At 37.0% G+C, this 27,456-nt stretch overlaps 1 protein-coding gene across 2 annotated transcripts in view; it reads left to right on the top strand.

Moving 5' to 3' along the window:
* The first annotated feature begins 1,268 nt into the window (after positions 1-1,268).
* The window catches only part of LOC131683448 (uncharacterized), a 52,393-nt gene continuing 26,205 nt past the window's right edge, over positions 1,269-27,456 (top strand). Inside the window, exon 1 of one of the 2 annotated variants that reach the window (XM_058965444.1) lies at positions 1,269-1,930. The gene's annotated coding sequence lies outside the window, so the exon portion shown is untranslated. Of the gene's footprint in view, positions 1,931-12,541; positions 12,697-27,456 lie in introns of those variants that run through there. The other variant, XM_058965445.1, reaches the window with a different exon arrangement.

Below are 27,456 nucleotides of genomic sequence, written 5' to 3'. Positions count from 1 at the left end.
CCATCAGGAAAATGATGAAAAGACGATTCTTGGCAAGGCACAAATCTCCGATCAACATGGGGAACGTGCCATTTGAGACAGACGCTACTGAAAGTATATGTTTCATGTAAAATTAAACGGAACACGGTAATGTTCCGTCATTTCGTAAATTACGGTTTGTTGAATTGTGTCATGTTTGCAATTACGTCACCGATAAAATTCAGATTTTTTTGGTGTGTAGCTGAGGTTTCAAACTAACAATTAGGATCTTTGGCCGACAAATTCTTTCGTATCTTCCCACCCAAAAGGGCTATTTACTTAGGTAGGTCCGAATAACCCCGTGTTCCCATTGGTGCAATCTCACTGTTAGGTGAATTTAATCGTTTTTGATCCAAGAGATTCAGAGAATTATTCTGGACAATTCCTTTGAAGACACCAAGTTTCGGCCATGAACATGAGGTATTCACAACATTAGTTTACGTTTACGATTACGTTTGAAATACATGGCGTTGCCGGCGTCGGCGGTAAAACATGATGATGAGTTATGTTCTACCATAGACCATGCGGTAGACTTGGGTGGAACGCCCAACTCCTACTATGCAGAAGGCAAAAAATTCTTCACATTTCCTTTCGATCATGCCCATATGAGTCTGCCTAGTTCTAGTTTTCCGTTCTAAGTTTATAACTGATTCGCTCTAGAATACCTATCCGTCTTTCAATTTCATTGCTTTCGTTTCTCTTAGTCTCAAATTTGCCGAAAATAGCCAACAAAATCGATACAGTAGAACCTTGCGGCAATTAAAACATAGTAACACATAAACTATTTTTGTGAATAACTTTAACAGATATTCAGAGTGCATATAATTCACAGGATTAACACCATGCTCCTTGATCGTTCATTTTCGCCCAGAGAACAGAATTCTCACAGAATAATCTACTGTCTTCTTAAAAAATCGATGCCATAACAAAAGTTAAGCTTAAGCACAGCATGAACATCCAATATTTTCGGTCTCTTCTTCGCTCCAATTCGATACCCATCTTATGTACCTACCATTCGATCCGTCGCCGGTTCGCCCGGTCATTGTGCAACATACCAGTGATCGGCAGGTAAAAGTGGCAAACGCGAATCAACGCCCACAGTTTTTTTTTCGCTGTGCACATTCCACGTCTCGTGGATGGCGCTGCGGATGTGTTGAGCGGCGTTGAACATATTTATTTTTCCGAAACTTTATTTTCAGAACATTCGTTCGGACCCGACTTCGGCGCTCAGTTATGCTTTGATAGTCGCCCAGAGAAGTTGTCTTTCGGTGGGACTCTCGACTTAAACCTCGCGCGCGCATTTCTTGCTTTTCCCTTTATTGACTTTCAACTTCTTGCGGTTGCCGGTTCCTGTTGGAACATCGAATCACGAAGTTTTGCCCTAGTGAGATATTCGAAATTATTTGGTAGTGTGCTTGCTATCTTTCTATATATATGTAGTGATGAGCGTGTGCAATTTTTTTATTCAAACGCAAACTTGTTTTTGGTGATAGTGAATGAGCAAAAAATAATCATTTTTACGCTAAAGATTTGCGGTATATGTGAAAATTTGGTAATGTGTTCCAGAAGCTACGTTCAATATCACTAAAAGTAAATATGTAAGTGAACTCGTGCTTGGGCGAACAAGTACGAAATTTGGAGCCTTGCGCAACACGCTTCCGCTGGTCGAAAACAGAATAAACTGAAAAACCTACATATTCATTAGTTCGGCATTTCAATCCAAACGCTACCGACGAAAACGTGTTAGTTGGGTAACGTGTGAGTGGATTCGAATGATAAAACGTCACCAGCGGCGCCAGTTTACGCACATGTGCTTATACGCAAGTGAAAAGATTCATTCATAAAAAACTACCAAACATCAATCGGACTGCCCGGTTGGAAGCATTCTACGCAGAGAAAAGGTCCCAGAAAGGTAATATGCCTGAACTCACACTTATCGTTATTTGCCAACACAATTTTCGATCGCTCATTCTCTTTTACCCACACTTGACTCACTTGAGTTGACTTGGCACTAAGTTACCAATAATAGCTCTTTTGGAAAGCAATAACATAGGAAGGCTAATAAACCAAAATTTGAAACTAGTTTCTGTTCGTTTTCGCCCCGTTTTTGCAGTTTTTTCGTCGTGGCTCGTAATAAGAGCAACTCACACTGAGTGAAAATTGAATTAATTATCTGTAGGTGTCTTAGCCTTTTGCACATGGGCGATCGTTGTACAGATATTGGGCGATGGTTCAGTTTATTAGTGAATGGGCTCATCGTAGCTCTGTCGCAATGATCAATCAATTGGAACCATATATATTGAAGGAATAAAAGAAGAGTTGGAGGTCATCAAATTGCACAATTTATATCTAACTTGTATGTTTTAAAGATTTGCCATATCTTCAACGTTGTATTATAAAAAGTTTAGAACGTAATTTTATAAGAAGAAAAAAACTATAAACAAACTATAATCATTGATTGGTAAACCATTACTTGACCCGACGTACATATTTCCCACAAATTCGTTTTAAAAACACCAATTGTTTCTTGGGTATATTGCTATCGATAATATTCCGTCGCATAATTATTCAATTGAGGTTTTATGAGATGCCAGAAGGTTGATATTACACTATTTTGACCTGATCGGGTTTCAGTTGTCATGTTGGTTATTCATTGCCTATGCAAGGCGTACCACCTCACATATCCAGCATTTCTGACATATCTAATTTACGATTGAGAAATTTAGGAAAGTTTAAGTGCCGAATTTTGCAAACTCATTTCATAACATGGTCCATTTGTCAAGAAGTGCGAATAGTTGGACAAGATGCACCCTTCTTAAAACAATAACTATAGCTTAGTCTCTTCGAATATTTAAAGAATCGATTTCATCTATAATTGTGTTTGCTACGAACAATGCTTGGTGCATTTCTTTGTGTTGTACCAATTTATCACTGCTGTGATATTTTTCAACAAACACCATTTAGCACTTCTCAAGACAAGCGAATTAAAAGGTTTAAATATTTTCTAATTTATAAATGTTTGGAAGCTTTTGGAACAATCGATGCTTCTATTTTGTCTACAGTAATCAGGGCCGTAGCATGGTCTTCTGGCGCCCTTGTATAGGTCTTAGTTTTGCGCCCCTTTAGTGTTTACATTGCATTACATTTTCATTTGTTTTTCAATTCATCTTCCTAACAATAATTTAATATGTATATGGAAATGGAACATTTAGCTTGATTAATACAACAATACAACAAGATGAATAACATTCCATTGAAAGAAACTGGAGACTGGATGTTTGTCTCGAATCAAAACTCATCGAATGAAAGCAAAGTTCAAAATGGAGCGTTCACTGATCATTTATATTTTCAGTTAACTATAAAATACCGATTCTGGAACATTTGTCCAAGGTTTCCCAGTAGATACGGCTTAGTCGCATAACCGATGCCTAGGAACCAATGCTGCGCAAAACCGCTGACGATCCGTCGGACTAGGTGACCGCCGACCCAATGTCGGAAGCGGCGGTCTACAAAGCCTAAGAAACCCGCCTCTGATCTTAATAATTCTAGATCAAACGAGGCGCTTCCAGGAACACCAGAAATCTCTACTTTTCAACCGGAGATTCAACTTTGCGCTGGACTGGTTTAGCTTAGGATGGCCTTCGGCCACCTTGTTTTTTTTTCGATTATAGATGTTTTAACCTTAAGGCCATTCGCCTCTTCGGGTTAGAAAAATCTCTTATGAAAAATTTCTAACCCTATGTGCGGGGTTGGGATTCGAACCCAGGTGTGCGCTGCGTACAAGGCAATTGATTTACCAACTATGGTACGCCCACCCCCAGGCCACTTTGTGTTATTACGGAGCTCCTCCCGATACCAACGAGACTTAGTTTCTCATATGATATGGAGTTGTCATCTCGATTTTTCATTTCGATTATAGTAGTTTGAGCTTTAGAGTCAATCGTCTCTTTTTTCGACTTAAAAAAATCTCTAGAAAAATTTCTAACCTGATTTTCTATTTGAATAAATCTGGATGGGACGGACTTAGGCCCCTTCGATTTTTACATTGGCTTCCGTTTTCAGTTCGACTTGCGAACAATAATTTAATGTGTACTCAGCGCCCTGGGTGGGGGCAACTCGGCCAACTGCACGCTACGGGCCTGACGGAAATCTCTCGATTTATGCGAAACTCGCTTGATTATAATGAGATTTTTACTTGAAATGTAAAATTACCTATCTAGTTAGTATTTTTCGGCGCAACGGAATATAAGGCATTCCGTTTGAACCGTAGTTTTTTTATGCTGTGATAGAATGCACAGAATGGAACATTTATGTTCGTTTATGCTGAAAAGTGCGAAGCTAAATAAATATTATTTGGATGTTTAAGAAACAGTACCAAATCTAAAATGAAACTTTTTAACGAGATAGTCATTCAACTTGGAAATTCACTTTCAGATCCTTTCGACATCACATCACATGAACCTCAAAGGAGTCACCTCGTGCCTTTCCTTTTCGTGCTTTTCGTGAATGATCTTTGCAGCGATTTGACGTTATGTAATGTGATGTATGCAGATAATTTATTGCATCCTAGTAACCCTGCTAGATAATTGTGCATTTTAAGTAGAAATGACTGCTAGGCCCCGTGCAAAACTGACTTAGACATCACTTCTCTAAAAGTTTAATATTTTCTTTTAACAAAGCCAGATTGATTAGCAATCTTCTACAAAGTTGTAGACAGTTAAATTATCTTTCTTAATTTCACTTACAATGATAATACGACGCATACAGTGCCGTCTAGCGGCGAAAATGCAAGCTAGTGGGTTTTGTCCATGCAAATTGTCGAAAAATCCCACAAAAAACTTCAGGCACAGTGGTCCGATAGCTTGACTTATCCGATTTGCTTCAAATTTGATACAAGTACTCCTGGTGGGACTAGGGTGGGCCGATGGATTTTCAAAAATTAATTCTTTTTCTAGGCAATTAATTCTTTCTTCTACTTTGCAAGCTAATAGTCAGAACCACCAGCAATGAAACAAACGCCAATGAAGACGAGAACACTATCATAATTCGCAATAGTAAGAAGCAAATAGAAACATGTCAGTAGTGATAGTAACTGTTACGAATGGCACGACAACGATGGAGATTAAGAAGACAGTCTCAAATACGATACATTCAGCAAAGTTGCTTTAAAATCGTTGTGCTACAATTATGCTGAATACTGGATTACTCTATCTCATCTTATTTCGAAAATAATTTTCGGATCATATAAAAAATTAGGATCGCCCTAATGTCATCCATCTCAAAAGATGCATCAGTTAACACAGACTTTTTGTTCCGAAAATATAAAAGCTCTAGAATCAATAGTTTAGTCACAAATATTCTTGTCATCCTGAATTCTGGATTCGGACCATTACACAGAGGAGTAACTAGAGCAAATTCTTGGCCAAAAACCAAAATATTTTTTTTTCGATTTTTTTGTTTCGTTATATTTTTTTACATACCTAAGAACCTACTGTATAACGTGGCAACATTAGGAGTATATCAAACATTGTTAAAGAATGTTTGCATGTATGCCCAATGGTGATACGTTAAGGGATATTTTAATCGTTTTCGTTATATATTCAGCAAAATCGCTTTCTAGTGAGACAATATTATTACAAACGTAGTTCAGCACAGCCGTTTGTTTAACTACAGCTTAAAACTAACTAAAAAAGTAGACTTGCTGTGTATTGCACCAACTTTAAAAAATACCTTTTTTAAACATTTTATTCCAAATTTTAATGATAAAAAAGTTACATTATACTGCTAGATCCGGCAAAGTTGCAAGATTTGCAAGAAAACAAGATTTCAGCTATACAAAAAATATTCGAAGTCTTCCGATCTTGTCCGATCCACCAATCCCAAGCGATTTGAAAATATTGAAATTTTTACTAATTTGAGGTACACCGAAATGCTGTAGGGCCAAATATTATGTTTGCCAAAATGTATCTATGAAAATATGTGCAGGCGTCCCTTTTGTTCTCCCATTCCCACTGATCAAATGTTTATGCAACTGGAAAAACAAATGTATTCACAATGATCACCTAGAAAATACTAGTATTCGAAAGGATGTAGAAAATTGGCCTCTGCACTGGTAGGTGGGTAGATGCCAAATTGTCCCAAAACTAGTAATTATCTATTTTTAGTTCATATTAAGGCATAATAACAATAATTACAGCAGCAAATAATTTTGGCTAGGATTCGACCCTTATTACTCCTCTGTGGCATTGTGCAATGTTCGAAGGTACTTTTATCATTACAAATTACGCAACTTTTCCAAAGAAACCAAATAGTTGTAATACTTTGTGAAGAGTTTTGGCTGATTTAGATTTTTTTGTCTTGTTGTGGGCCCATATAACTATGCTATGGGCAAAAATTGTAATTATGTTATAAATTATTCTCATAGGACTGGATTTAACCAACAAAACGAAGGTGAACAGATTGTCCGTTAGAACCCGTTCAGAAGTTATACGTTGTTGAAATCTTTATATCTGGCCCTCCTGTAGTCGCGTGAACGAGTAGGCGCTGGTGTTCAAAGACAGTTTCTCTTGATTTACTAATGGCGTTTTTCATTGAAAAACCCCGGGGCGGTGGATTGCACTGGTGTTGCATTTTCTAGCAGAAGAGCAGACAACTAGACGTGTTTCATTCCCACTTCTGCTAGAAAGTGCAAAACCAGTGCAATCTACTGCCCCGGTGTTTTTCAATGAAAAACGACATAAGTGGCGCGTACTCTGTGTACTAGCGCTTCTGCCGGAACGTTAACAATCAAGCAACGTATCATATCTAACTCAGTTTATCCCAAAATAGTTCGATCTCATTGTTAGGTGAATTAACACAACACAGGGTACGAAATTTCATACGCAAAAACAACACTGAATTATTATTTTTATTATTCATTTCGTTTATTTGATAGGCACAAATGCGTTAGCTTGGCGGTGCCAAATTCTTTTGTTTTTACATTTTGGATATTTTAAAACCAGGAGGTTACAATGTTGAAATATTTTTTTTATAAATGAGAAAAATTTTACAGCTATCATAAGACTAGAAATAAGATTCTATAACTGGCTGTGGTCCACTAGGAGGTTGATAACTCTATTATCTTTCTCCGGACAAAACCAGCCTAGAGGCCGCGTGGCATCCGGCGGGTCGAAGTATGTCAGTTATGCAGATAACTGTCAAATTCATTCCCAAAGGTGGCCGCGTCACGTATGAGGAGGCAAAGAGCTTTAGACCGATCAGTCTGACCTCCTTCCTTCTCAAATCAGTGGAACGTTTAATCGACCACTACATTCGGGATGGTAGCTTGGGCGAGCACCCGCTGCATGCAATGCAACATGCATATCAGCGGTGGAAGTCTACTACCACCCTGTTACACAATGTTGTATACAACATTGAAAAAGCTTTTTCACAAAGCAATCAAGTTTAGGAGTTTTTCTCGATATTGAAAGTGCTTTTGACAACGTGTCTTTCGAATCCATTTTGGAAGCAGCACGAGATCATGGAGTACCTTCATATATCATGAACTGGATACACGCAATGCTTAGCAACCGACATCTGTGCTCATCGTTAAGACAAGTAGAGATGAGGAAACTGAGTGTCTGCGGATGTCCTCAAGGTGGTGTGGTGTCACCACTTCTATGGAACCTTGTCGCCGATAGCTTGTTGAGAAAACTAAATGAGCTTGGGTTTCCGACGTATGGTTTCGCCGATGGTTATCATATAATGATCACCGGTATTTGCATTAACACACTTTTTGATTTGATGCAACAAGCCTTATGTGTTGTTGAGCGGTGGTGTCTTCATGTTGGACTATCAGTTAATCCAAATAAAACCTCAATGGTGTTTTTCACGCAACTTAGGATTACAACCGGAGCTCGTCCATTGCAGTTTTTTGACTCTGAAATTATTGTCGAAGATCAAGTTAAGTACGTTGGGGTAATTCTCGACTCAAAACTTAATTGGACAGCTCACATCGATTTCAGGATCAAAAAAGCTTGCATGGCCTTTGGCCAATGTAGACGGGCTTTCGGAAAATCTTGGGGACTCAAACCCAAGTACATTCAGTGGATCTACACAACAATTGTTAGACCAATACTGGCATACGGGTGCCTTGTTTGGTGGCAGAAGGGAGAAGTCATGACAATCCAATCAAAGTTAAACCATCTTCAGAGGATGGTCTTGATGGCGATGACTGGTGCGTTCTCGACAACACCTACTGCTGCTCTCGAGGCACTCTTGAATATAAAACCACTATATGTGTTTCTGAAACAAGAAGCACTTTCTTGTGCATACCGTCTTAAGGTTACTGGGCTCTGGAACAGTAACCCAATAGATCGTGTAACTAGCCACACAAGACTGCGGCCCCAAATGGTTACTTGGGATAAATATACACTTGCTCCCAGTGACCTTACACTCACATGTAGTTTTCCTTCTAAAACTTCCAATGTGAGAATTCCTCTTCGTGAGGAATGGCTGTCTGGCTGGATGGAGCAACAACTTGAAGAATACGTAGATTGTTATACGGACGGTTCTTTGTTTGAGGGCCGAGCCGGTGCTGATGTCTATTGTCATGAGATGAGATTAAACCATTCGCTTGGTAAATACTGTATTGTATTCCAAGCAGAAATCTTTGCGATTCTGTGTGGCGTACAATCCGCACTTCAACAGGGAATTTACGGTAAAAGAATCTATTTTTGCTCTGACAGTCAGGCTGCCCTGAAAGCACTGGAAATGAATGGGCGGACGAATTGGCTAGAGCTGGCGCTGCGACTGATTTCGTTGGTCCAGAATCAGTTCTACCACTGTCAATAAGTTGGATAAAGCACAAGATTCGCTCTTGGGCTGCATTCGAACATGCTAACCATTGGCGTAGCTTGCAAACTTGCGTTCAAACAAAGGCTTTTCTGCCGGATGTGAGTCCGAAAATGTCATGAAATTTGTTGCATTTTTCCAAGCACAACTGTAGTATTCTGGTCAGGGCACTGACTGGACATTGCAAACTCAATTATCACATGGCTACTATTCAGCGCGCTGAGTATTATTCATGTGATCTTTGTGAATCCGATTACGGAACATCATATCATTTGATATGCAATTGCCCTGTATTAATGCAATTGCGCATCCGGATTTTTGGTTCTCCATACATAGATGAACCTATGTACAGAGAGCTGAAATTTAAGGATATGCTTTTGTTCCTAACCCAGTGTGGTAAAGAGCTATAGTTTTTTAGCCGTATTTGAATGACAATATCTCTTCGGGAGTGTTGTCGTTCTGTTATCTCAATATCCCCTCGGGGGTGTTGATATATCCACTCACTGTTTGAGTAGAGGTTCTAAATCCCTCCGGGGATTGGAAGTTTTATTTCTGCTGTTGTAGCACCTGCAGATCGTTCAGCATCACTCCGGGGGTGCAGAATGCTCTGTTTTAATTGTTCTGTGTCGTTGTTTTCCTTACCCCTAACCTTACCACTTCCCCAATCCTTCCCATCAGGAAAATGATGAAAAGACGATTCTTGGCAAGGCATAAATCTCCTATCAACATGGGGAACGTGCCATTTGAGCCAGACGCTACTGATTCCTGATACAATGTTGAAATATTTTTTTACAAATGAGAAAAATTTTACAGCTATCTTAAGACTAGAAATAAGATTCTATATACAAGAGAGGGCGCAAAAGATTTTTTATGAAATATTTTAAAACAAGGAATTCAATAGTAATAGTTTTTTAGGAAATATTTACAGTTATCTTAAAAGTAACAATATAGTTTGGTACACAAAAGGGGGAACAAATATTTATGAAAAATTTCACAGGTGTTTTAAAACTAGGGATACAATTCTATTTACAAGATGGGGGACAATAGTTTTAACAAAGAGGTAAAAATACAACTATCTTAAAACTAGGAATACGGAATACAAATTTGATTTTTTATCGGAGACTTATGCTTGGTCAAGATATTCAGAGGGGGGCTTATTTCCTAAATCGGTGTAGAAGCAGTTGTATCAAGGACAGAGGAGAGAAGGCGTAGATGGTGACCGGAATAAAAGAGCAAAACTTGCAACTTTCGGGCAAACGGGAGATCAGCGAAACAAATTAGCGCCTCAGTCTAGTAGGTCGGATTGGCGGATGGTATTCTTCGGACCCGCGGCGAATCCTTTGAATCATCGGACCTCGAGTCGCTCTCGCTTCAGTTTCCGTAGTGGTAAAGGCGGCGGCGGTTACGTAGTGGCAGTCTGGAGCTGATCGGTTCCACAAGGCAGGAGGAAACTTCTAAAAGAAATAAAAAGAGAGGGGCTAAATTGGGATATTTATCGTTTTTATAAAAGTATAAATAAGGGACACATAGGGGAAATCACGATTTGCCAGCATATTTCGGACATTGGGTGGTCTACCTCGGGCCTACACTGAATTATATTTTTATACAATAAAAGCATCTTGAAACTTTGTGTTTTCCTTGAACGTTAATTAATACCTAATAATTTGTAATGTGTTTGCTCAATCACCTTTTTTACAAAATTTAACATTTTTCGAATGTCAAAGCTGGACAAGATGGATACCCAAATATGATCAATTCATTTTATTGTATTTCTCTTATAAAATACTAATTCTTGTTACGGATTTGAAACTAATAGTCACATGAGATGTTTCTCAGGACCCAAAAATGGAAGAAATTGGCGACTGCGAAAGCTTCTCGTGGTAGTTCATGGTATGAAATTCACTACGCTGCACCGATATCCTCTTTAGAATCCGAAGGGATTTTACTTGAATCAGTACACTCAGAGTTAAAAAATGCAACATATAATGCAATTAATGCGTAAATGAGTAATATCTCGTACACAAATACCACGAGCTAAGAGGAGAGTATTAATAATCTACATGCTTTCTAATATATATTTATACCATAATGAACAAAATTTGTTCATTTAATTTAATAGTTTATTGAACACTCTTCGGTAATAATGTATTTTTCACCGTCAAAATTATTGCTTTCTTTTTATTTGCCGATCTGGTCAATTGTGGCAATACTATTTTTCGGTGAGCTGGTCCGGCATATTCCTTCCTATCTGATCTATCGTAGAATGAAGAATGATGAATTATAGGTCTAGAAGTTATGCAACAGAGTAAATAGTACGTTCGCCTTATGATCACCTATCAATAACAATGTTCTAGCTGCTGAGTCTATAATCAGAAGGCCCACTACGGAAAACTATGCACTTATCCCGCTTATCAAAATTTATGCATGACCATAAAATCCGACACACCGTCTTCAATATTATCAGATAAAAAACCGTGAACGGTTTTCAATACGGGTGAAAATTTGGTAAAGACACTTCCAAATCTACAACCATCACCACCAAAGTAGAACAAAAATATGAGCGTGCGTTTAGCAAGTAGGGTAAAGTGCCTATTTTCACCATACTAAGCAGAGTGTCTCACTAATCCATTAATGTCTTGGCCTACAATCAATGGATTGCTTAAAAATATACATCAACAGCTTCGCTTCGTTGTTAAGAACCAAGATAATAATACTAATGCGCTGAAAACAGTGAAATTCTCGTGTTTGAGCGCAACGAAAACTCAAATCGAGTGCCCCTATTGTTGCGCTACCATTTGACTCAATGCGGTGAACAAAAATGGCAGATACTGCTCTAACCAACCGCTTCAAATAGGTAGCGCAATAATAGAAAAATGGCGAAAATGGGCTCGTCACCCTAATAACATGCATGTACCAAGACAGCATCAGTGATAACAATAGTCTACGACAATATGATATAAGGAAGACCGGCACGAAAAAGGATCTGCCCTCACAATTAACTTCCTTTTTCATTTTTTTGCAAATTGTAAATATATATATATATATATATATATATATATATATATATATATATATATATATATATATATATATATATATATATATATATATATATATATATATATATATATATATATATATATATATATATATATATATATATATATATATATATATATATATATATATATATATATATATATATATATAAAAGACCCACGGCTCCGCAAAGCTAACTTGAGTGGTAGTGTTTTGAGAGGAACCCACAATCTAGCATCCATTAATTTCACATTTTCTCATGTTTTCATCAACCACCACAAGTGGATACAATTTAAACCCGCGCTTGCACAGATTTGCTTCTTCGCGAATTTGGTTTTGATTTTCTGCTGTGAACTGCCTGGTATTGAATGACAGCATGAGTGGTTATCAATGGAAGCAGCATCCCTGTCGATCAGTTTGATGAAATGACAGCCTATTTGTCAATCGCATAGTGATTCTAGATTTGAAACAGTGATAACTGGATACGCTATCAAATATCAATTAGTATGATTTCAGTTATCTGTATACACTACTAGAATTGATCAGCTTCAAACAAGACTAACACTAAAACAACGAAAATATCACTGAAATTACCAACATTTTTATTACTAAAATCCTACAATGCTGAATAACTTCATCATGTTAGCACAACCTCAACACTAAGACAGTTGCAAGACCATTTTTTTGGCGAAGTCACGGAACCAACGAAACGCTGAAGCAGCTGCCGAAATAATTGACGCTGTAATTATTCAAGTTGTTCGACCAGTGTATTGTGTTGAAGGTGTGTCCAATGACGTCGATGGTAAGGTTAGTATAGTTAAAAATTTAAATAGCGCGCCTACCGGTGTGTAGTCTATAATGACTGTTTGACCATTATATTATATACGCAGTTCTGGTACATCGAAGAGAATTACAACGATAGTGTCAGTAGCAGCAGTGTGTAGGTTTATCATTTGATTTATCAGCAGTAAAATCTTACTTACCACGAAGACTGATAAGATTGGATAAATATTCGTGTGCCAGGCCATGTTGTAAAAACTAAAAGCAGTTGCCGAATCCGGTTAACCCAAAGAGTACTGGTGCTGGCGCAAGATAAGGATTCTATTTTATTAGTTTCTTGATATGCCAGGAACCTGAATTTTGGAGGTAAACGCCCGCTTCCCACTTACGATTCCATGCACGTGATACAGAGATTCGTCATTTGTGTATCGTACGGTTGTTTTTGCGCTGCAGTTTCTGGCTCGACCAGAACTAATCAGGTTACTTGTAGACATCTCATCTCCAGTGAAGAGGTTTTACACAGTCAGGCTTAGACTTTTTTTGGTTTCATTATCATGATTATCATGACAATTCGACAAACATTACCAGTATGTTTGTAAAGTCATCCCGGGCGTATGTACCTGAGTGAGAATAGGGTCTTACGATCAAGTTGGACGTGCTGCAGTGGCATTGCGCATCTCGATTCCACCTTGTTTCACATTATAGATTCCGATCCGAGTTCGAAAATTAATTTTCGTTCGAGTTTGTTCGAAGAAGTACTAGATTATCGAGAAGCGCTGGCATTTTGAAACGACAACAATTGAACTCGAGAACGACTCGAGTCGAACGTAATTGCTCGATAGTTTTATTGCTGTCGACTTTCACCGTTCGAGATTATGATTCGGTGTATTTATTTATTGTCATTCCTCCAATAGTTATTTTTGGTTAACAATCGGGACTCCTAGAGGATAAAAAAATAAAGGGTTGTATAGAGGAAACGACCACGGTGACATTAACCCTAGAACGTTGCACTGGGGTAGAAATGTACCCCACGCTTTCTTTGGAGCCTTGCGAAGACGAGAATTCGGCATTTATCGACCTGGGACCCTAACCATAATTCAAATTAGTGTTCATAGCAAGAGTAGGAAAAGATGGTAAAGCCAATTTACTTTTGGCCTTCGTGGAAGCAGGAGTCAAAGTTGGCGTGGGGTACATTTGTTGTCGTTAGTGTTTCGTTCTGTCAGTGGAACTGTGACTCGGGACAATTTCAGTTTAAATACTGGTTGATTTACTACGTAAGTAACAATTAGAATTATATAATCGTTTTTAATCATATATTCAATGAATTTAATTTAATTTTCAAGTAGAAAAAAAATCGATCTCATTTTCGCTGATTTTTATTGATTTATTGTTTATTTTTTATATTTTTTCAAACAATGGCTCACAAGCATAATTTGTGCACAGTAACTGCTAAAAAAGTAGCGTTGCGTGTTACTAATGTATTACTAATCAGAAATATTTTTTTCATTTCAGTTTCCACCCCATTTCGTGGTACTTTCCAAAACCCGATTTTTAAACTTTTCAGGAATCAGGAATCAGTAGCGTCTGGCTCAAATGGCACGTTCCCCATGTTGATCGGAGATTTGTGCCTTGCCAAGAATCGTCTTTTCATCATTTTCCTGATGGGAAGGATTGGGGAAGTGGTAAGGTTAGGGGTAAGGAAAACAACGACACATAACAATTAAAACAGAGCATTCTGCACCCCCGGAGTGATGCTGAACGATCTGCAGGTGCTACAACAGCAGGAATAAAACGTCCAACCCCCGGGATTTAGAACCTCTACTCAAACAGTGAGCGGATATATCAACATCCCCGAGGGGATATTGAGATAACAGAACGACAACACCCCCGAAGAGATATTGTCATTCAAATACGGCTAAAAAACTATAGCTCTTTACCACACTGGGTTAGGAACAAAAGCATATCCTTAAATTTCAGCTCTCTGTACATTCATCTATGTATGGAGAACCAAAAATCCGGATGCGCAATTGCATTAATACAGGGCAATTGTATATCAAATGATATGATGTTCCGTAATCGGATTCACAAAGATCACATGAATAATACTCACCGCGCTGAATAGTAGCCATGTGATAATTGAGTTTGCAATGTCCAGTCAGTGCCCTGACCAGAATACTGCAGTTGTGCTTGGAAAAATGCAACAAATTTCTTGACATTTTCGAACTCACATCCGGCAGAAAAGCCTTTGTTTGAACGCAAGTTTGCAAGCTACGCCAATGGTTGGCATGTTCGAATGCAGCCCAAGAGCGAATCTTGTGCTTTATCCAACTTATTGACAGTGTCTACCACTGGTTCTGGACCAACGAAATCAGTCGCAGCGCCAGCTCTAGCCAATTCGTCCGCCCATTTATTTCCAGTAATACCGGAATGACCGGGTACCCATAGAAGGTAGATAGCATTTGAAATGCTAAGTTCTTCGATTTGAGTTCGACATGCGATTACTAATTTCGATCTCGAATCTGCCGAACTAAGTGCTTTCAGGGCAGCCTGACTGTCAGAGCAAAAATAGATTCTTTTACCGCAAATTCCCTGTTGAAGTGCGGATTGTACGCCACACAGAATCGCAAAGATTTCTGCTTGGAATACGGTACCAAGCGAATGAGATTGGTTCTCATGACAATAGACACCAGCACCGGCTCGGCCCTCCAACAAAGAACCGTCCGTATAACAAACTACGTATTCTTCAAGTTGTCCAAGCCATTCCTCACAAAGAGGAATTCTCACATTGAAAGTTTTAGAAGGAAAACTACATGTGAGTGTAAGGTCACTGGGAGCAAGTGTATATTCATCCCAAGTAACCATTTGGGGCCACAGTCTTGTGTGGCTAGTTACACGATCTATTGGGTTACTGTTCCAGAGTACAGTAACCTTAAGACGGTATGCACAAGAAAGTGCTTCTTGTTTCAGAAACACATGTAGTGGTTTTATGTTCAAGAGTGCCTCGAGAGCAGCAGTAGGTGTTGTCGAGAACGCACCAGTCATCGCCATCAAGACCATCCTCTGAAGATGGTTTAACTTTGATTGGATTGTCATGACTTCTCCCTTCTGCCACCAAACAAGGCACCCGTATGCCAGTATTGGTCTAACAATTGTTGTGTAGATCCACTGAATGTACTTGGGTTTGAGTCCCCAAGATTTGCCGAAAGCCCGTCTACATTAGCCAAAGGCCATGCAAGCTTTCTTGATCCTGAAATCGATGTGAGCTGTCCAATTAAGTTTTGAGTCGAATTACGGAATTACCCCAACGTACTTAACTTGATCTTCGACAATAATTTCAGAGTCAAAAAACTGCAATGGACGAGCTCCGGTTGTAATCCTAAGTTGCGTGAAAAACACCATTGAGGTTTTATTTGGATTAACTGATAGTCCAACATGAAGACACCACCGCTCAACAACACATAAGGCTTGTTGCATCAAATCAAAAAGTGTGTTAATGCAAATACCGGTGATCATTATATGATAATCATCGGCGAAACCATACGTCGGAAACCCAAGCTCATTTAGTTTTCTCAACAAGCTATCGGCGACAAGGTTCCATAGAAGTGGTGACAGCACACCACCTTGAGGACATCCGCAGACACTCAGTTTCCTCATCTCTACTTGTCTTAACGATGAGCACAGATGTCGGTTGCTAAGCATTGCGTGTATCCAGCTCGTGATATATGAAGGTACTCCATGATCTCGTGCTGCTTCCAAAATGGATTCGAAAGACACGTTGTCAAAAGCCCCTTCAATATCGAGAAAAACTCCTAAACTTGCTTTTGTGAAAAAGCTTTTTCAATGTTGTAGACAACATTGTGTAACAGGGTGGTAGTAGGTCCCCCGCTGATATCCATGTTGCATTGCATGCAGCGGGTGCTCGCCCAAGCTATCATCCCGAATGTAGTGGTCGATTAAACGTTCCACTGATTTGAGAAGGAAGGAGGTCAGACTGATCGGTCTAAAGCTCTCTGCCTCCTCATAAGTGACGCGGCCACCTTTGGGAATGAATTTGACAGTTATTTCCATAACTGACATACTTCAACCCGCCGGATGCCACGCGGACTCTAGGCTGGTTTTGTCCGGAGAAAGATAATAGAGTTATCAACCTCCTAGTGGACCACAGCCAGTTACTGGGGAGTTCGCCCGGCTCTTCCCAGGCTTCGTTCGCCATTGAGAATATTTTAAACCCCCTCAACAATTTTACCCATAGCACGGGTCGCATGACACTATGGAATTGGGGTTCCCTGTTTGGTGTTACCACCGGAACAGGTAGTCCGTAGTGTAATTCTTAGCCGGTTGAAACAACCGCTACCGACACTACACGGCTTATCTAGGCTGTTCGGAGAAAGAAGCTGACATTGATGCATGCGTGTTACTAATGTATTACTAATCAGAAATATTTTTTTCATTTCAGTTTCCACCCCATTTCGTGGTACTTTCCAAAACCCGATTTTTAAACTTTTACTCTTCCAAATAATTGCACTTTTTCAAAAATATCGTAATTCCATTTTGTTTTGTTTCTAGACAATTTTTTCAACTTTTAGAATCATTCGATGTTTTTTAAATCGGTTGAAAATTCGCAAAGTTATAGTAATTTTTGTGAAAAGGGCAAAGCTGCGATTTTTTTTCACTTTTTTGTGCAAACCAATTTATGTATCATTGATTCTATAAATTCCATATTTTCACTTACACTGCTTTTTTCGCAATTAAAAATCGAAGAAAATGGTATATTATACATTGCTTTTGTTTGCATTTTTTCCTGTGAAAATTGCGGTCAAGCGCGTGGGGTGGAAAACGCAAGTGCAAAGTTCTAGGGTTAAAAAGATAGCTTCTTTCAAGAGCGTGCAATATAATTCGCGAATGAATTTGAATCTACCGAAACTATCGACTCATTTCAGGGCTGAAGACTTATAGTCTTCACTAGAAACATGCTACGTCTCGTTATAGCTTCCTCTCCTGCTCCCATAGGCCATATGTTACAATTTGCTATACAACAAAATTCCAAAGCTAAGTATAACACCATGCATTCTGCTATACTTTTAAACTAATTGGTTATTTCAATTAATCAATTATCCCTTCCTCTTGGCATTCATCGATTACAATTAACAACTTCGTGAAAAATAAGCAGAAATACTAGACTGGATAAACTGAAGAAAAATAATTTTGAGTTCAGTAACGCTTAAGGGTTTACACCAATGTGGAATTAAAAAAAAATAATTTATTGGTCTAAAATTTGCTTTAGTATTCTAAAAATCATATCCCAAGAAATGGAAGACGAAGACATTATATAAATGTTCAAATTTTCAATACTGCCACAACGTCTCTTATGTATAGCCAGGGGCGGCGAAACACTTTACGCCCGAGTGGGTAGAAAGCATAGGGTGAGGGGTCCATTAGTAAGAATTGTTTCCCTTTTCGCAATGCACACGTTTACATCATATTTACATTAAATCATGTTCGTTTATGCAAACGGAATTGTGGTACATCGATGTTTTCAAATATGTGTAGTGCAAGATACATGCGTTTCGCATCTAAATTTTTTGAAATGGTTAAAAATTTCGAGTGGGTAATTACCCACTCGGTTATTTTCGAGTGGGTAGTACTACCCACGCTTTCCGCCGGCCCTGTGTATAGCCCGAGTGTATTGAAAACTTCACCGCATTTTCCTCGAAACTATTTTTTTGGGGCTGGTAGGAAATGTTCCTCGAACAAATGCTTTTTTATCGTTTTGAAATTTTCACAGTATATTTAAAATGGATTTCTGCAGCAACACACGTGTAAGATTTTATTTTTTTATTGCTTAATTTTTTGAATAAACAATTTTGTGTCGATTATTTTGATATTTTTAGGGCTTTGTCAAACAAAAATATGCCATTTCGCGAAAAATTGAAATGCAAAAAAAATTCTGCGTATGTCGCTTGCTATTGTCACAAGGAATCAGAAAAATTTTAGTTTTGGGCTCTACGTTAAAAATTACGGGAGATACATTTCCGGCCGTGGACCTCTTCCAAAAAAAATACGCGCATGTGGGAAAATGCTACACAGCCGCCATCTTGTGATGAAACTACTTGAAAAATATATTTTCTGTGATTCATTATATATTATATATCTATAGTGGTGTAACCCCTTAAGACACGACACCGCATGAATTTTAAACTTAAAAGAAAACCCGTTGCTGCAGTGAAGAATTCTTTTCAGTTTTATGTTATAGATTTATCTAAATTATGAATCTAAAATTGAACCACAACAGAACGCGTTCTTAGGTCGTTATTTGACTTCAAATTATTTTCCCCAATCAATCGAACTCGAGTGTAGGTACTGAATACTATTTATATATTCAAAGCACAGTTCTAAAAGAGTTTCGAATGAAGCAACAAAGAGAACAACAACGCACTCCAGTTTTTAAATTCGAAACAAAATTATTCATAATAATTAATCTAAACGATCTGTTGGGGATGTGATTGTCTTCGTTACGTTCCCTTTTTCAAACTTCTATGTTTAACATCGCGCCGCTAAATATACCCTAAGAAATTTGTTTGATATGAAATACTAATGCTTGCAAACCTGTGGTAGCAATAAAACCAATCAAACCAATCGCTATAGATTAGCTTCGTAAAATTTTGAAACAAACTGAAAGTGCTCTAACATAACTCAATCTGCTCGCCAACTAAAATCTTCAACTAACATCCATCTTTCAGTAGGCGTAAATCCAGTTCAGTCCGACTGTGCTTTCGAAATATGAAAACTATGTTGTTTCAATAGGTTCATTACCCAACGTACCTACAACATTTTACCAAGAATTCTATCCGTATCACCCACAGGCAAGCAGGAAAATCAATTAATTTATCCCAACGCAATTCACACGTTGTGTTGAATTCAATCCAAACCCACCTACATTGCAAATCATAGTGTGTACACGACTCAAATCGATCGTAGGGTGAAGAGTGCACGATAAATTTTGCACAGACCAAAAAACCGACTCAAGGTTTAACTGTGGCGAGTTAATGCCACCAGTACCGAAAATCCATAGCGCCTGCTTCCTCAAAGTCAAACCGTGCAAAACTTGCACCCGTTTCCTTTCTGTGTGCAATATTTATTGTGCGCTTTGCACCCTGCTCGATTTGAAAAAGGGGCATGTTCACGAACGATTGTGCCGTCCGGACGATGTAATTAGCATGTGGCTCGTTTGGCAAGCGAGCGACGAATGATAGAACGGATGCGTGGAACCTCTATCTATAAAGTACCCGTATTAGATTTAGTTACTTCGGCGCGCGTGCGTACAAATGCTAACGTTGTCGAAAATTCATAGCACTTATTGCTTCGCAAATTTTACCTTTTTACATTTCTTAGAAAAGAAATGTACAGAATTCGCTCAAACTTTCAATATTTTTTCCGAGGCCTGGAGGGCCGAGACTTATATACCAATCGACTCAGTTCGACGATTTGGGACAATGTCTGTGTGTGTATGTGTGTGTAACGGAAAAACTCTCATTCGTGTTTCTCAGCAATGTCTGAACCGATCTTATCCAAACCAATTTTAAATGAAAGGACTATCAGCCAGACAGAACGCGTATTGAATGGTTTTTGATTCTTATGTTTGGTTTCCAAGATATGAATGTTTGAAGGTGCAAACATCGAGTTTTTTGCAGTTTTTTGAAATTTTCGGCCGAAATTGAAGACGTAACTAAACAATTTATATATTTTTAGAAAGCTTATACGAATACGAACTATAGATTGTTGAAATCTGACAAATATCAAATGATATATTTAGCATAAGGTTCAAGTTACCTTTTTTGAGCATGTGTTAGATTTGAACGATGGGTAGTATGGGTAGGAAAAATTGTGTTCAGCTTTGCCACCAGATTATCCATTTAAACCTTTTCAAAATTCTAAAAAAAGAATATCAGCCGATTTATTAGATCACAACGATTCAAATCATACAAAGTAGCTGCTGGAAAAACTATCGGTTTCGCTAAATGGTGCTTTTTAAAAAGTGGCTGTGATTTTTTTCACACTACCATACTGTGCTGGGGTACGCAACACAACAGCGCAATGAAAAAATCACAGCCACTTTTTCAAAAGCACCATTCAGCTAAGCCAATGATTTTTTCAGTAGGTATTTTGCATGAATTGAATCGTGATGATCTAATAAATCGACTGATATTCTTCTTTTAGAGTCTTGAAAAGGTTTAAATGGATAATTTGGTGGCAAAACTGAACACAATTTTTCTTACGCACACTACCAAGCCTTGAGGTAACTTGAGCGGACGAAAGATTTTTATCATTTCCCATAGCCAGAAATAAGACCAAAACATTCAATGTATTATTAGCGCCAAAACGAATAATTTTAGGTCAATAATATCTTCGGAGAATTTAAAGCATCCAATATGCCTTTTTGGTGTTGTGATTTTACTGATTAATCCCCCTAAGAATGAGATATTTTCATAAATTTTCTTGGAAGTGATTGTATTGAAATAATGCCTTCAGCAAATTTGTAGCTCTTATTTTTGCGAATAACTTTACTGAAGACATCAAATGCATATTTCGAATACTTTAAAAGTTATGGCTTGTTGTTTGTTTATTACCCTTTGTCGCATATTTATTGTTCAATATAGTAATAATTAATTTAAATGATCCAAATATTATTTCGATAACACGTATTTCGTATTTCATTTTTCTATCTACAACCGCTAGAATAACCACCGACCAATTCCAAGTTGTCTAGATGGAACTTGATCACTTATCGGTGCAAAAATTTTCATTTGCGTGAACCTTCTGACTTATAACCATCGGATTGATCTGAAACATAGCTCGGAAAACGAAAAGCGTAATGAATAACTCCAAGCAGAGGTGCAGAGGATGCTTTGGGGTTTAACCACACCTTCCCCCCCCCCTCACCACAAAATTGAAGTTGAAAATTTATTGGTGCTGACTGATTTAATTCAATGTTACAATGATAATTATCTGATCAGTACATTGATAACCTATTGTTTGAAACATCATGAGGGCCTTTGAAAAATTTTGGGAATGCGATCCTGATCTGTAACTGATCTATTGGTCTTGATCTCACAGTTGTCTAATATCTTCAATATCTAATACTTGCCTAAAAACATTCCAATAGAAACTCATTCCAGAGTTCTGAAATCAATCATAATCATAATCATAATTTCCTATCACATCGAGTTCAGTTTTGAAGGGGTGTACTGTAATATGGATTAGGGTCTTTTTAATAGGAAGCGAAACTGGAATTGCTTTAATGTCTATGAAACTTAGAACTGCTCACCGAAAAATTACATAACTTCCAATATTTGCTGAAAATGTTTTTATTTTGGTAATGCGTCGAGTTGAAACGAGAACGTTATATACGATTTTATCTACCCCCGATTTTATCAGCTTTTTGACACAATTTTATCAGCTTCATAAGAAAATTGATAGTTGGTAGTTTGATGGGCTCTAGTAGACGAACCAAGTTGAATTCGAGTAAATCCTTTCTTGGTCATATATTTCTTATCTTAGAGATCCGACAAATGCAAAAATAACAATATTATTTTTTTTTAAATTTTGCACTGTCAGACCCCCTTAAGGGGAACTTAAAGTAAATAATCAGAAAAGGTTCAAAGGCTATATCTAAGGAACAAAGAAGAATATTTGAAGAGTTTCGTTTTATTAAAAACGTAAAAATATATGTCCCGATTTGATCAATGTCCCTGTTTTATCAGTTTAAAATTCGCCAAGGGGCTGATAAAAACGGGTCTTTACTGGATATCCTAGAAGTATTTATGGCGAATTTACTCTTCAATCAAATTTAGTTCCCGACTTAATGTCTTCAGCAAAATTTTGGGGATTGCTATTACAAACCACTTTGTTGAAGACGTGAAGGCTCCATGTGTTCAAGGTATTAACATATCTTACACACTTAATTTGAATTACTGGGTACAGTAAAATTTTGCTGGGATTTTGAACAGCAAACCGTTCGGAAATCAATTCAGTAAAACAATTCGGTTACCGAACTCTCCGCAATCCGTTCTATCCAAACGTCAAAAAATACTGGTCAGTCAGCAGTTTCCTCTCAAAATGGCGACTTGACAGATGATTTGCAGTACCTGTTTTGTAAGTTTTGACGAGGTTCGGTAATGTTGGTACAATTTTGCCGAACAATCAGTCAGTATTTTACTGGATAATGTTCACATACCGCAAAGAACAGAAGTTCTGATAAGTTCAGTTAAAATATTGCGGGTTTCAGCAAATTATTCGCAAAATTACTGAAAATCGTTAAAAAAATGAAAACTTTACTGCAATTTTTTAAACAATTTGCTGACAGCTCAGTAAAAATTTAACTTTACTGTGCAAGTCGTCAAAAGAAATTACTGAACAACTTTTGGCTGGCTTAGTGTGTAGACTATTTCTATTTAATTTAATTTTATCTCAGGCGAATGACCAAGTTGGTTAAAGCCTGCAATTAAATCAATAAATAAATAAATAAATATTTAATTTTAAATTAAATTATTATGATTTTACTGTTTATGATAAATCTCTTCTATTGTTTATAAATGATAAAATTTTCCTAGTCAGATTGTGTAAATTATAAAGTATTTGAAAATTTTTAACTGTTCCTAGTCAGATTGTGTAAATTATAAAGTATTTGAAAATTTTTAATAGAACTGTTCCTAGTCAGATTGTGTAAATTATAAAGTATTTGAAAATTTTTAATAGAACTGACGGAAGGTTATCGAAAAGTTTCGTGGAAAAGAAAGTTCCAGTAATGATAATGATTTTTCCTAACGAGTTTTATTTGTTCTTTGGCATTAGGATTAGGGATAATAATTCAGATCAAAGATACTACTGGGACGTCATTTTTAGAAAAAGTCGATATAGAAGTAAAGTTTGAACTATGCACGCATGTACTTCAGAGGTAGCGAGATAACAAGAGCTGAAATTTCAGTGCTTAGTTCTCAGCCGCGTTGGGAATTTGAGTAAACGCTATTGAGAGTATGAACTTCATATCCATTCGAAAATTTGTTTTTCGAATTTTTTTGACTCAGTAGGAAAATTCAGTTTTCCCTACACAATGGATTGATTGAAGAATTTATATATGTTATTAACGGAGCATTAGCAATAATTCGTTTGTATTTCTATTTTATGGCCCATTTTTCCGCTTTTCCATTAAATTGGTTTAACCTTTGAGATTTCTTGCACTGATATTGTCCTATACTAATTTGAGCGATTCTCTGAGTCCTGCCACTATCCCATGTAGTATGTGTTATCAAAAACATCGCGAAGCATCAAGTTCTAAATTTTCTCAATCGATATAATACCCGAAGAAAGCGATAAGAGTTATAAGAAATGTATCATCACACTAAGAAATGTATCATCACATTTTTAAATTTTACCAATGTTCAATAGACTGCTTTTATTGCACAGATATGAAATTATCACCAATATTAGTTAGGTGTTTCTCAATCGGCTGATGTATAAATCTTTAAAACCCATCTAGTAATAGCGGAATTATAAGCGTGCAAACCATACATAGTTTCTTTACAAAGGTGATATTTTAGGTTTTAGAATGACCTAGCCCCAGACAGTGGAGTAATAATTTCCAATGTCAAAAGTTCACGTACTTTGAGCTAGTCGATATTATATTCTATTTCCACCCCTTTTTTGTAAAAAGCTACACAAAATATTGACAATAAATTGTCCAACACAAATTAATCATATAAAGTGTTAAAACAAATCGGCGAAATAAAGTGGAGACGCTGTGACTTGCTTAATCGCTATTAGTAGAATTTTTAGTCTAACATTTTATGATGCCAGTTACAATTTCTGGAGGAACTAAATTTTATAATTTTCGTTTAGGAGACCATTTATAAATTACGTAACGCAAAAATTGCTTAAAAATGTCTAATTGTTAATAATTAAATAACAAGTACACAGAAAATCATGCAATCACAAAAAACGAATAATGCAATGTTTGATTTTTGTCTTGATTATTTTGATTAAAAATGACTAATTCAACTACTAGATGTTCAATGTTAGTAAAAAAGTAACTGATATGGCCAATGGTATATTTAATTAACAATTTCCAATTTTTGCAGTTTTCTTTTCTATAGCTTTCTTTATGACAGTAGCAAAAACGATACTTGAAAATACACAATTTGCTTTTACTCTATAATAAGACCCCAAAACATAGTTTTTCACCTCGAATTACACATACATATGAAGAAGTACAATCTATTCAAAAACATACCTTACAAAAACGAATTATTTTGCGGATTGGTCACCATATCCAGAACCTGCTCGTCTTTCCCACACCCTGTGACCGTTTCACCAGCAGTCAGAAAAAATACACATATTTATACTTTTGTTTTTCTCGCAAAAAAGACCTAGTCATTTATTGTAGCACAATTCACATGGACATTCGAAAAACAATTCATGAAACTATAACATACAGTATTCCCGAATAGAAATTTACAGTAGCATTTCCCTTACAAACAACCATTAAACAGTAGATATATGATACTATGTTGCGTTTTTTACCAAATTTTCCTCCTTAGGGTGAAATATAGCACAGTAGATATATGGTTATTACTGTTTCAACATCGTTCGATTCCAGTAGATTTACAATAAAACTTCATGTGACAATTAATTGTACTGTTCAGCGAGAAAATGATATAGTAAATTCAAATTAAATGTATGAAAAATCGGTTTTTTAATGATAAGATACATAACCACCCCTCTTTGTACTGTAGAAGTAACATTTTCATTTAAATTTTCTGTACAACGTTACAGTTCGTTGTTTTAATATTGTAGCCTAACATGAAACTTTACTATAAATTATTGTAAAATTACTGTACTGTCATAGTGAAAATTATGGTTTTGTTACTGTACATTTCTATTCGGGTTGGCTTTTGAAAAAAACTAAACTTTTTCAGAATAATATTTACGTTTATCCTTCATATGTCCATGTTACCCCCAGTTCCCCTACTTTGACATGTATGTACCCGGGCAATAAATGCTAAATCAATAGACCTATCATATGTAAAAGCGAAACAACAATAACTTTCTGCTGGAACGCATTTGTGCAAAGCCGAAACTCAGATTTATTGTCAAAACTGAATCTATATACTGATTGCTGGACCACCACAGCTAAACGTAAACAGGTCATTACCCAACGATCGTTCTGCAAAAGGGAAACGATCCTCTGGTAACGAATACCACCACACACACATCGATCCAGTTGACGTCATTATTTAACGCAGCAGTAGTAGGCGTAGTCTGATGACAAAGCAACATTTGTTTTTTGCAGAAGTAGCAAATCTTAAGCACAGACGAAACATTGATCATGCTACAATTGTTGATATTTCCCCAATTCGATTTATTATCGAAACGCCTTCATTCGTCGGTCACGTGTCCACTTGTTCCGCATTTCCATGAAATGTTTTGTTGTGAGTATTTGGCATTCTATGGTACTCACTTACTGGAAGAGCAAAATACTGAAGGTTATGAAAACAGTTATTCGATTTGTGTGAATAACCTTACTATGATTAAGTATGATCACGCAAGTTTCGAAGAAGTATGCGATTATTCATAACACCTACATAAAAACCAATGTGTTAAGCTGTTTCCATTCACTTCGACCTTGACTTTCAGCCATGTCCGTGTCTACCGATAAGCATTCACTATCGTAATTTTCAGAAGAAAAGCACCAATGAGCAACATGTAATATTCAATCAAATCAAGTGTTAACATCCAAACAATGCAAAGTTACCAGTCGTTGGTTGCAGCCGGCGATGTCGGTATATAGCTACTCGGTAATAGGTCTAATCTATAGGGTAAAGTGAGGCATGGTTATATTTATTTTTTGTTTACTTTAAATATACATAATTCCAATCTTGGGTTTAGCTTACATTTTGGTCCGATAATACTCTCCATTGATACGATATATTTCCCGCTTTAATCTTTGCAGGGCTTTAAAATTCGTGCAGTGGTACCGCACCACCATTGGGAAATCTATATCTTTTCTTTCATCAGACCTACCCTGACGATTTCCAGTGCTTCAATCGTACTGGCACTTTGAATTTTCCGGGGCATAACCTTATAGGGCTGTCTTCGGATCATTCCTGCCCGTGGGAACACGGAAAAAAAATTGTCCCAAAATCATGAAGTATCATTGTGCCATGAATTCTGGATCAATCACGTTTTTACGTTACGAAAACAGGACCTTGAACAAAAATCAGGTGCTTTAAAATTATGTTCAATTTCCCTTCAGTAACGCCCGCTTAATGCTTTTATTAGTGAAACAATTTTTTTGTTTTGTTTTTGTTTTGTGAACTTTCCCGCTAATTAGTCACACTTTTATCTTCTATATTGTCACAATACTCCGAGTACAAAAACCGAAAAATAACCAAACATAACATCGCGATAAGGCGTAAGGAAATTATGAATATTATAATAAAACAACTGATGTCATGAACATGAGTCACATAACTCCTCGTTCAAATTCGATAGTAAGCTCTACAATAAAATATCAAGATAACGTGCAAATAAATTAAGAAAATTGTGATTTAGATCTTAAAATCAAGAATATAAATTATACTATTCGTGACAAAAATATCAAAAATCATGACTTAGATCCTGAAGTCATGAACATAAATCCCTCTACTCGTGACTAAAATATAATGATAATGTGAATAGAAATTACTAAAATCGTAGCTCAGATCCTGAAAACATGAATAGAAACCACATTAC

The sequence above is a fragment of the Topomyia yanbarensis genome, chromosome 2, assembly GCF_030247195.1.
Source record: "Topomyia yanbarensis strain Yona2022 chromosome 2, ASM3024719v1, whole genome shotgun sequence".
Lineage (NCBI taxonomy): Eukaryota > Metazoa > Arthropoda > Insecta > Diptera > Culicidae > Topomyia > Topomyia yanbarensis.
The sequence above is the reverse complement of the archived record's forward strand: the minus strand, read 5'-3'. Positions and strand labels throughout refer to the sequence as shown.